A 12,422-nucleotide genomic window follows, 5' to 3' on the forward strand; every position below is an offset into this window, starting at 1 on the left:
AAAAATTTATTTTCGGTTGAAATGACCTTCCATTTGGGGGGTGACAACCTTTATTTTTGGCTTGGCAAATTTTCCAGCCCCTGGTCCCCCCCTTACCTTTGGGGAGAGATTTCCGCCCATGGTTTTAAATATATATTTTCCATAGCACCCGACAGTTTCTGTATCTGATCTTCTCGATGTCCTTCACAGGAAGAGCTGTGAATGCTAAATACAAGTTCACAAGGTTGACTGGAGGTTCAACTTTAATTGCAACTCGGAGTTTCCCGTAAATTGTCTTCCCGATTTGGTGTAGTATATCAATTTCACAAGTTCTGTCCAGTCTATAATGATACTTATTCCTTTATCTCTTTTGCTTTCTGCTCATACTTATCTTTGTAATTAATATCTGCAAAGTCTGATCTCCCATCCCTTCTCTCTTTCTCTCTATCTCCCCTCTCTCTATCATTGTTTCTCTATGTATCTCGATTCTTTTTTCCTTCTGTCTCCCCTTGGTGATTCTTTTTCGATCATTTAACCTTTCCTTGTAGGCTTGATTGCAGATATAGGAGAACTACGTGCCTCCATCCACGAACTCGGTCAGAACACTCAATATGTTTGAACCCCCCCCCCCAAAAAAAAAAAGTCGTCTTTCATAATGATATCCATTGGCGGACAGCTTAAAAATTGTGGGTTTCTTTACCTCTCCTTTCTCTCTGATATCTTAATTCACTTCGAAGTGCATAATTTGACTGACTTAAAGCCCTGGACTTATCGAGGACGATTACTAAGTAAACATGGATGTTTGTACAGCATGGCGTGGAGATAAATGTTACCTTAACGCGCTTCGGGGGACATAATCCTTAAATATTTCTTCGACCTTATATCTATTTATCTATTTTTTCCGATCTTTCATCGTCACCCGTTTCTCCCCTCTCTGGTTTCTCTTCTTCTCCCCTTTTTGTGTTTTTCTTGCACTATTTTCAACGCTTTTAATGACTGCCCTTTAAGCCAAATTTACTCAAGTGGTATATGTCACTGTCACACTCATTGTTTTCTTCTTCTCTTTCTCCTCCCGGTCTCCTTCGTCTATCTAATTCGTTTTCGTGTTCCATTCTCCTCCCCTTATATCTTTGCCGCCTTTCCCCTTATTCATATTTTCAATTATTTCTCTTTCTTGCACTTGGTTCTTTTACATTCCCCTTGCTATTACATTTAGTTCCTTTTCTCACCCCTCCCACTTTGTCTGTCGAATTCCCATGAGATGTTTCTGAACCATGATGTCCTTTTCAACTGCCTCCTTCACCTGGCTTGCTTCCTTTATCATCCACATCTCATTTCTCTTTTCCTTTGTAATTTTTCCTAAAGTAGAATGTGAGTAATGAACCTTAATTCATATTTTGAAACTAAAACGATCAAATCATTTTTTATTCGATGGTGATGAAGCTCCGCTCATGCACATCCCCGCCCGCAGTAGAAAAATGGGAGGTAAAACCAGTTACATGAATTCAATATACCACAGAATGTAATCATACATGTCATACGATAAAACAGGTGTTCAATCTGAATATGAAGATTGTCAGATTATGGATGCATTTATTGCATCAATGTGCATGGCAAATATCAGAATGATGAGATAGTTCGATTATGATTCCACGGAGAGGCGAAAGATCACGAAATATGATTCCCTGACATTGTTCAAGATGGACCGCATTTAATATCTCTTTTGCGTCGATCGAGGCCCAATAACATGATGGTTAATAATGAATTTCATTCGATGAAAAATTTCAATATCAGGCAAAGACTCTCTATCTGACAGATGTAAATAATTGTATTGCTATCAATAATGCTTGTCCTTCTCTTCCGCATCAAAATAAACACAGGGGCACGTGAACTTTTTTTCCGGGTGGGGAGATTTTCAGTTCTTTACAAGCGTATCGACCGGGACTGAAGAAGAGTATCATTGATAGAAACAACAAGATTTTAGAAGTAATATTGAGGAAGAAATTAGAAATAGTCCAGTTAACAAATCCTTTCAGCGATGAAACACGAAGCTTTGAAAATATTATTTTATTCGACTTTTTTTTCAAAATCATTCTTCTGTTCTTTATTCTTCGACATGTAGAGTGCTGTAAAAATCATACGGCTTTCAGGAATTCTCTGTCTAAGGAGTTTCGGGGAAATCCAAATATGGTTGATTGAGAGTGTGTATCTATTCTTATCATGTGATATCTGTAGGTATCATAACCATCTGAAAATTTCATCATACACCTGGTTAATATGATCATTCAATATCAAGTTCTTGCATCTCAATTTAATCACCGCAATCCTGCATTGACATGTAAATGATAAAGCCATCATTGGATCGGATGACAAGCAGAAGCAACATTGAATATGTCGAAAAAAAAATTTTCATTACAATGACTATCCCAAATTGTGTGACAACACCATGAAATACAATTAGCATGTGACTAACAGCAAGCAAATATGCTTGAAAAAGTAAAATATGTTTACGAACATTTTTGCAACCTTTTACGAATCTTGGCGAAACAACAAAATCGTTACGTTCGCAATCATTCAATATTCAATGAGATAAGCCCCCCCAATTGTTCACATTCTAGGGGAGATCATAAATTACAATTTTAGATGGAACACGATCTCTATTGTTTTGTTCAGGGATATCCTTGGGGTGTATTTGTGCTATATAGCGTAAAAGAAGGGCTATAGGACCACAGGTGACATGATAAAAACAAAGATCAGCTTTCTCACATCTACATAATTCAAGTCCCGTTGAATGTCCACAAAATTGAGTCATAAACATATCATTATTGATGTTTTGAAACCGTTAATGGCCTCATGATTGAACGGCGGAGTTAAGTGGTCATTGACGAAAGAAATAAAAAAAGTAAAAAAAAACAAAAACATGTTTTAGAATGTGGAATAAAGACCACGCGAGAAATCGTGAGTCATTAACTTAATAATCGTGCTATTTATTATCTCTGTAGGCCTTGTTGTTGCACTCAATAGCCTTCAAGGAGATTAGATGGTAACAATAGTGGTCAAACAGGAGCATTCGGGCAGGGGATACCTTTTTTCTACATTCCAACCTGGGAGAAATTTATCCCCATAAGTGTTGCATATAAAATGAATACGGAAAATAAGCGGGGAATTCCGGGGGGGGGGTAAAGAGTGATAGAGAGGTATAAGGTGATTCCATGCAAAAAAAACTCTGCCATTTTCGCAACATTTTTAAACCTACTTTGCAAACAAACAACTTCAGTTTGTTTGTGGTAATAATAAAGTACTACTGGAAAGTCATATGAAAAATGACAACCGACAAAAGTATGTTGTCCATGGGTGAGTAAGAGGTGAAATGTTGCGTGTCGTACGGGACATTTCTGAGTCCCGTACGACACACGACAATTTCACCTTTAATTCACCCATAATCCAACATTTCGTGTTGGTAATCAGTTTTTCAGATGACTACCAACTATAACTTCATTATTGACAAAAAAATATTTTTCTATATTGCTCAAGCGATCAGCTAAGAGACTAGAAACTGTTGTCGTATGACAAGACGGAGACTGCCTGAAGAGAGAAGTGTGTAGAAAATTACGCGTAGATGTGGGACGGTGTGGTTGTGTGTGGTATAAGGATATATAAAAAGTTGCGAGAAACGACATGAATTAGAGTTGAATTTGATAGGAGTTCATGTTTGGAGGAATATGGACTTTAATGGATATATTGTTTGTGTGTTGTGCATGTGATGTTCCGTGGACCAGTTGTCTGGCATTTGATTAGACGTGTGAAAATCTGGCGTTCAATCTCCAACAAGTCTATTACATTATTATTTCTCATACATTAACTAGACATTGCAATTAATTGAAACCAATGTGTTTACGTGTATTTTATTTAAATTTCCTTTGGTCATGAGTAAGAGGGGAAGAGAGAGAAAGTGAAACAGGTTGAGCATATTAACCATGGTAATATTATTGCGTTTACTTTTGCAATTTTTTCCCAGTAATACCTTCTCTTAAAAACCGTCCCCGATTCGTGAATAGACTTGCATTCAACTCTCTGTAAATGTACTTTCAGTGTATGAATAAAATGAATAAATATGGGAAAGGCGGTCACTTACATAATTTTTGTCTTGAGTTCCCCAATCTACTGATGTGATCATTGACAAGGTATAACAACATTTGAAAGGTGATTGTCTGGACATAAGTATCACGGAGATCGACGATCAGCGACGACAAAAGTATGGCATGGTCGATGACGTAGAAGTCGAAGAGATCGTATTAGTTTATAAGAATTCCAAGAAGGTATCCTGAGTTGTGCGGATTTTCATATAATGATAATGATATGCAACATTTATATAGCGCTTAATTAAAATGCTTCTAACCGCTGAATACTGCTTTTCAGGAAGAGTAAAAAGTGAGTAAACGTTTATTGAAATGTCCGTTGTCTTCGTGACTAGCTAATCTATGCAATCTATAAAATTTATAATTCTATCTTAAAGTAGTGTGGATTGTTTAGTAGACATGGCAGAACAGCAGTAGCTAGTCTGATGTGGATACACATCTTAAAACCCTCGATATGAAGTGTTTTTATGAACCCTGGAAGCCAAGTATGTGGAGAGTTAGATGACAAACCTTGACAAATACTACCCTTATCTAAATAAAAGTTTACATAAACGCCTTGCGAAAATGCAGGATAAAGTTTCAACATCTAAACATCTTTGACCTCCTATTTCCTTATTGTTTACCAAAATAAATACATTTATTGAGGAGGCGTGCTTTCGATATTATGCTTTACAATAACATTACCATTCTTCAAAACGATTGTTGGCTGACAGTTAGAAATTAGTAACGCCCCTCCATGTCCCCCCACTCTGTCTCATTTTGACCTCCTCCCCCCCATCTCTCTCTCTCTCTTGCTCTCCCTCTATTTGTTTCCCTTTGAGTTTTTTTTATAGCAAAGAAGAGTACGTGTTGTTGACGACTTTTGTTTCAAATCTTGCGCTTACGAAAACTCTAAATGATGCCAATTGTAAAGAATAATGCATACCTTTTAAGTTTGAAGATACTTTTTTAGGAAAGAATATGCAAAAGGTGATGAAAAGTCCTTTTGGGTCATATCAACTCAACCAAATTTCGCTGTTGAGATGATTTGCCGTGATTGACGACATGGTGTTGTGCCATAGTAGTTTGGATGATGATATTAGGCACATAAGATCATCAAACCAATCGCCATGCATATTGAAAAATCATTTCACGCTTCCAGATTCCCAGGCAAGGAGAAGAGAACGGATGTTTTTAAATGATTGTGCATCTACACTATCAAACTCACTTGACGATAAGACTGCTATGATTTAATATGAATTCACCTAACTGACGAAAGAAGACAGAAGAAATGATAAGAGCTGAATCATGATTAAAATTAGTCTGGAAGTTATAATCGACTCTGAAGGATCGGTGTGCGGGAATTCGTTCAACTTTGACTAAAAGAAAATGCGCTGCGCTCTAACATATCATTCTTATGATAGATTTCAAAGCAAGCAAAAGATTCGGTTGCAGTTCATAGAGACAGGGGTGGGGTTTGGAGGAAATAGGAAGGGAGATGTTAAAGAGAAGGAGGGAGGAAGAGAGAGGGATGAAGAATGTAGAGAGACTGAGATGGGAGAAGGGAGGGAGGAGGGGGAGCGGGTTAGGGGAAGACGCTTCAGGAGAAATTGCAATACATCCCAGTCATGTTGAAATAGCTACCTTTACTTTGAAAAATATGCGACAAATAAAGCATGGAGAATCAAACGGATTTACTCTCACTGATAACATTACGGCTATCATATTCAAGCACATTGCGGGGCATTCAATCAAAATGGGACTATTCTTATCTGACTTCAGTTTATCAATCCATTTTCAAATGCAACTTCATCAGTTGGTAGGTGTATGGTATGACCCTTAAAACAACCTGTCAAATACAATATTATCTTAAAGAAAAACTACAAATTATCTGACTTTCTGCTCATTAGCACGATCGCGTAATCGATCTATTTGAAGAATGTGCCAAGGAATCGGATCCCTTCCATTCGCTATTATCCCAACAGTAACTTAGTTGTTTGAGTGAGAGCAAGAGGCAATTGAACAGAAGTGTTTGAAGAGAAGAAAAGTTTTGCGCCTTCTGATCACGGGGAAGATTAGCAGCAACATGGTTTTATCAGTCACAAAGTCAGATGGGTGGGGTTTTTTGTCGTGAGGGTGTGTGTGCTTTGTCGTGAGGGTTTGCGTGTATGTGTACATGAGAAAGGGAGGACGAGGGCGTGTGAGTAACAAGTTTGTCTGCTGGATGCGCAAGGTATTCTCTGCCGATGCATGCTTGAAAGCGCGGACGACACCTGTAATGTTCAATCGATCAATCATGATTGAGGAAAGCAAGAGCCATCTCTTCTTGTATTACTACATGGGGTCATTCGCTTGACCAGCAACACGAGAAACACGAGGAAGGATATTTTGAAGACGTGCAGCGTGTTTTTCCTTGCTTGGAAATTACACATCCACGGGGAGGTTGGATTTCAATCTTTTCTGCGTCATGTGCATGTTGCACATCAGACAGTCAAAAGTTCAATGTTCATCAATGGCACGTCCCCATGACGCAAGTTATTGCATAGGTAAATGTTCTGCATGGGTCACACTGGTCAGACGAGAAATGAAGAAACCGAGGGCGTTGGCTTGGGTGCACCCTCCCGCTGAGGCAGAGGAGTTCCGACACTGGCAAGCAAAACAAAATTATACCCCTTCTTCTGCTTTCAACAGCTAATTTTCCAAGTTCCACCTCCCCATGATGTGCACCCCCCCCCCCCCATGATCAAACCAGCCTACACCCTTGAAAACATATAGCACCAGAGTTTTATAAAAAAAATGAAAAGGAGAATGCATATACAAGGAAAGGTTGACATTAATTATTTGCGTGTTACATACAGCACATCACAGAAACGTGGTAAACTGTATAAGCCAGTTCGTAGTTCCTTTCTGCGCATGATCAAAAGTTTCTACGCATGATCAGAGGAAGGTCATTTGTTCTAAAATGACATGGTGGTTTAAAATCTAATGAGATAAGCACCAACTTTGATGTCTTGATTATTCATATATTCTTTTGAATAGTGGTTTTCATTCGCATCCACAAAAAACAACAATGCGTCCACGAACGACACGAACGACTGGTATTTCACAGTTTGCCAAGTACATTGTGCAACTTGCTATGATATGCGTTCAAAGTAGGAATGCAACAAATACCTTCATAAAGTGTTCATTGGTGTGCTAATCTAGTTACCTGGTCTATTCAATTTCTTCATCCTGCTATGTAGGGCAAGCTTACGTAATATCTTGCTTTGAAATCTGCCTATCATAATGAAAGAAATGAAAGGTTATATATTTGACCAAAATTGTCCATGAAGTAACTACGAACTGGTCTATTGTGCCCCTGTGTTCTATTAAGAAAATAAAACAATCGTGTGAAATCAAAATTAAATATGATTGTATGATAAAGAAAGAGAAAAATCACTTGCTTAAAGGAAGAAAAATTGAGTTGATTCGATTGCAATTTATTACACAATAAAAATGTAATATATTTAGAAAACCACTGAAGGTAAATAGATATAAATACGAAATTATGCTTTGGATCGTTACATAACTGAGATTGTAGGGCATGGTATAATAAACAAATAATGACGAGGTATAAATAATAATGAAGATAATTATAGTATTATATTAAAACAAAGAAACTGACAATGCAATTATACAGAAATTAATATGTCAATAAACATAGGGAGAGATACATAGGCTTCTGAATGAAATAAATACAAAGACAAGTAAATTAGACGGCAGAGACCTTTCGGCAATCATCATTCATACAAAGACATGTAATTTATATAGTTTTGAGGATACGCCCGTCAGTATCGCAGCTATCCATCATAAACCTCACCCAGCTTATGTGATAACATTTTCGATGTGTTTTGTCGTTTATGTGTGTTTTATGGAAATTCAACAAATATAGCCTAATTCGAACAGTATTTGATTTAAAGACTCGTTAACGTGAATATCAGAGTTTTACCAACAACTATCAGCAATATCAACCATAATCTGTCAAACTTAATGTGCAGTGCGTTTTCTAACGCAGGGAGAAAATTGGACTAGAATCTTGAACCATCTCACCAGAATGAATTCGAAAGTCTGTTTTCGTCATTTTGAAAAGATTTATGAGACTTTGTTCTTTTTGATAATATTAAAAAAACAAGTTTATTTCATTTAATGTTAGAAGCAAATATCCACACACGTTACAATGTGTCTCCTATTTAACACGCTACGATGGTTCAACTCTTGTAAAAACGATATAAATATATAAAAATTGCTGAGATTCCTTAAAATATATTAATAAGAGTATTGATATTATTGCATAAGAAATAAATGAAGTAGTTGTCTTAATAATGGTTTTAATTGTGACTTAAAACGGTTTACAATCCATGTTGGCTATCTAATCTTACGATCTTTTGAAAGCTAATACTGTCAACATCCTCTACTTAAGAAAAGACTGTTTTGAACACTTGTTTAACTTTTTACCTGTAACAAATCCATGACTGATCATCACTGCATATAATCTGACAGTTCGAAAAATATTAGTCAAAGAATTGCGAATCTAATCACTTATAAAAGTTAATCGAAATTCTCCTGATTGTCCCTGTTTATCACAGTTGTTTCCATTTCTTTCAAATTTGACCAAGAGGCGAGGAACCCGAAACGTCGTCAGCGAAACATAATTTTGCTTTCCTTTGTTATGATTGGTTATTTGGTTCTCAGATGAAGTGTTCGATATGGATGAGAAAATTGAGCAATAAAATTTCTCTCGGGCCCTGATATAAGAAATTATGTATGGAACAAAATTTCTAAGAAGCTTTGAGCGAGCGAAGCGAGCAAGAAATTTTTTGATTATTTTGATACAAAATGTTGTGACAGGTCTTTTTTCATTCCTTATTCCGTTTTTCTCCTTTTCTCTTTTTTTCTTGGTTATGAAACTTTTTGGGCCATGGCCCCAGCCCACATCTGTAGTATTCAGAAGGACATCTTTGTCACTAACATATAACTCGAACTATTACGATCTAGTTCTGATATGAACCTATTGAGTCGATTGTACGCGTACGATTCCAGAAGATCCGTGTCCGTGTGGCAGTTCAAGATATGGCAAAACGTTCTTTAGATCTACTGGATATTTATAAGAACTGCTAACAAGACTGCTATTCAAAAGAACATCTTTTACACTTGCATATAAATCCACTTACCACGATCTAATTCTGATATGAACCTATCGATCCAACCAGAAAAAACTCGTACCATCTCAAGAAATCTGTGTGGCAGTTGAGGATACGGAACACTTTCTTTAGATCTACTGGATATTTACAAGGACTGCTAACAAGACCGATATACAGAAGGATCTCTTTCACACTGCTATTAGTCCACATCTTACGATCTAACTCTGATATGAACATATCGAGCCAATTGAAATATATGTATATATAATATGATAGCAATGACTGTTACGCACTTTACATAAGATCTATTATATGATCATATGGCAACCTGGCGACCTATATAGAACGCCTGTTTTTTATAGATAGTTTGTCCACATTATCCCTACATCATCTGGTAAATAATGCTTTCTTGAAAGACTACCATCATTTTATTACTCACGAAATTCTTTCTAAGGGACCAAGGGTGACAATCTAGACTGCACTAAGGAACTACCTGAGTAACTTGTCACTCCTTTAGGAATGCGTTCCTCGTCTCCCGGGATTTTCCGCCAATGGAAAGTGGTATGGCAAACCTTGGGTCGTGTCATTTTATCACCCTTTTTCTGAGAGCATTCTATCACAATCTGCATTAAAAATGAGGATATTAAAAAAGAAGATAATGATGACAGGAGTTTTTTTCAATTGAGAATCACATTTTTTATGGCAGAATGATTCATCGATTTCGTTCCATTTTATGTCAGAATTCATGCAGCACATTCATATTGCCATCATTTAAGTAAAACATGCTTAATATTTGAAAACTCATATGAAATTAATATATTACAATGTTGAATCTTTTTGTTTTGAAAGATTAAAAAAATTAAAGTCATCAGTAAACAATACAATAATTCAAATATTTGAGAAAAAAAGATGATAAATTCCACAAATCAAGGGAATGATAATCGTCATTTTTTTCTTTAACTTTGTATATATCCTGATAGGCCTACTCCGAAAGTGCTTCCAGTCATTATAATGTTCTCATTTTTCTCTCGCCCTTGGAGAGGTGATAGATTGATTAGAAGAATTGGTAATGTACACCATGTGGGCATCGCAATCGATGGATGAATTACAAGACGATAAAAGAATAAGACATCAATTTTAAAAAAGATGCACCAGAGGGCACGCAATGTAGCTATGAAAAAAAATCCATAAAATCTTTGCCCCCTTGTTTGTGCCAATAGAATAAGAGAATCTGTTGTTTTTCTCTGCCTCGGTGAACAAGTTAAATTCGAGAACTGTCCTTGGCTATGTCCTTGCAAGAGTATTCATTTCAATTGAACTAGAGCTAAATGCACAATGATATCTGAATATGAAATTCTGATATATGTTTTTCACACATTATAAGAAAAAATACTAAATAGACTAGATGGGAAATGGATAACGTAGGAAACGACAATGTAATACGCATTCATGGCCGTACAGAATAAGATTTGCTAAATGGTGAAATGGAATTGAATTTTAACACAGAATCAAGTTACAAAAAAGCAGTAGCATTAATATATATTTGTTGCGACACAAGATGAGGTGAAATCGATAAAGAAATTCGTGGTAAAAACACAAGAAAAGAAAAACCTGCAAGACAAAATAGAATGCATCTTTTTACAGTAATAATTTATCTGAATAAAAATAATTATGCATTTTATAAAAGGTGATTACATATAGTTTGCATAACAGAAAAAAACAAACGATGAAATAAAAGGAAACGACATTTTTATCAACAGCTATGTAATATACGGCATTTTCTTAATGTACGCATTGGTGCAAGTCACAAATAGCTGAATGAATCAATAGAATAAAACATATATGAAGTATAGATTCCGATTATATAAATCTAAGAGTTATGACTAAGATTCTGGTTGGCTTGAATATCATGTTTATAGGTTTTCACAAGTGGTTGTTGGGATATGATGATAGGTTTAATGGTAACATATTGCTTAATTTTCACATGCACGAGACTCTATTTTTTATATATGTTTGAGACATTTTCTAACCAATTCTGCAAAAGATATTACCCGTGCTTTGAATTTACGATCTAACATCAATACTAATTTTCGTTTTAGCTGAAAAAAGTTGTTAAATATCGAAAGCGCTACGTCGTCTACCACTGAACAAAAGCTTTGATAAAAGGACATGGTGTCAAGTTCATCCCTGAGGGACTACTGAAGTTGGATTTTCTCTCTTTCTCAAGTTCCTCTTTGTCATGAACTACTCTCCGATTTCACTTTTTGTCTCTCTGAATCTGATGTTACGTTATTAAATGCCGCAAAAGTGCCAGGGGTATCACAATAGGGTATAACTCAACAATCTAAACTTAAAAACGTGATTTCATCTAAAAATAAAAAAAAGTGTGCTGTGAGCCTTGGTGCTGCAAGCATGAACTCTAAAAAAAAGGATCATTTGAAAAGAATATTTCGAAACATTAAATAGCCTAAATAAACGATGGAAGTAAATAAGAAATGTACATTATTTGTACCTTGTATTCTTTTTGGGAGCTTCTTGAAATAAAATGATAAAAATCAAGACCAAAAAGTCCGTTTAGTGATATTTGTCCGGGATAAACATTATTCAATAAATATCAAATAAAAGTATCGTGAATTTTAGGATTTATCAAAATTATTTATGGAAAACTATAGAAGGGTTTTTTAAAGTAACATTCTTCGATTTATTTTAATTAATTATAAACAGCGAAATGCAATTTTGTTAAAAAAAAAAGTGATGATCCTAAAAGATAAAGAGTATTTACTTCTTAGTTGATCTTGTGTGATACTGATTGTGCGCTTTGGAGGCAGGACATTATTTTCATATTGAATTTGCATCTTGTTGAATTATCATAACAGTGACTTTACATAATATGCAGCAGTGGACCTTTTTAATGTATTATAAAAGACGAACAACTGGATAAGGTCAACGCAAGGTATACAACTGTCATTTATAATCAATAAAGAATTGAGTTGAACTTAACACAACCCGACACATCATTTTCAATAGATGAATGTCTTATTACTTTAATTATCTGCTTTAGAATGCTTTATCATATTCCTTTTACCACTTCAGAATAGCCACAGGGGCAGTTTCGCTGCCCCTCTTCCCCATGCATGAGGCGTCG

This window comes from Lytechinus variegatus, chromosome 5 (genome assembly GCF_018143015.1).
Source record: "Lytechinus variegatus isolate NC3 chromosome 5, Lvar_3.0, whole genome shotgun sequence".
NCBI lineage: Eukaryota > Metazoa > Echinodermata > Echinoidea > Temnopleuroida > Toxopneustidae > Lytechinus > Lytechinus variegatus.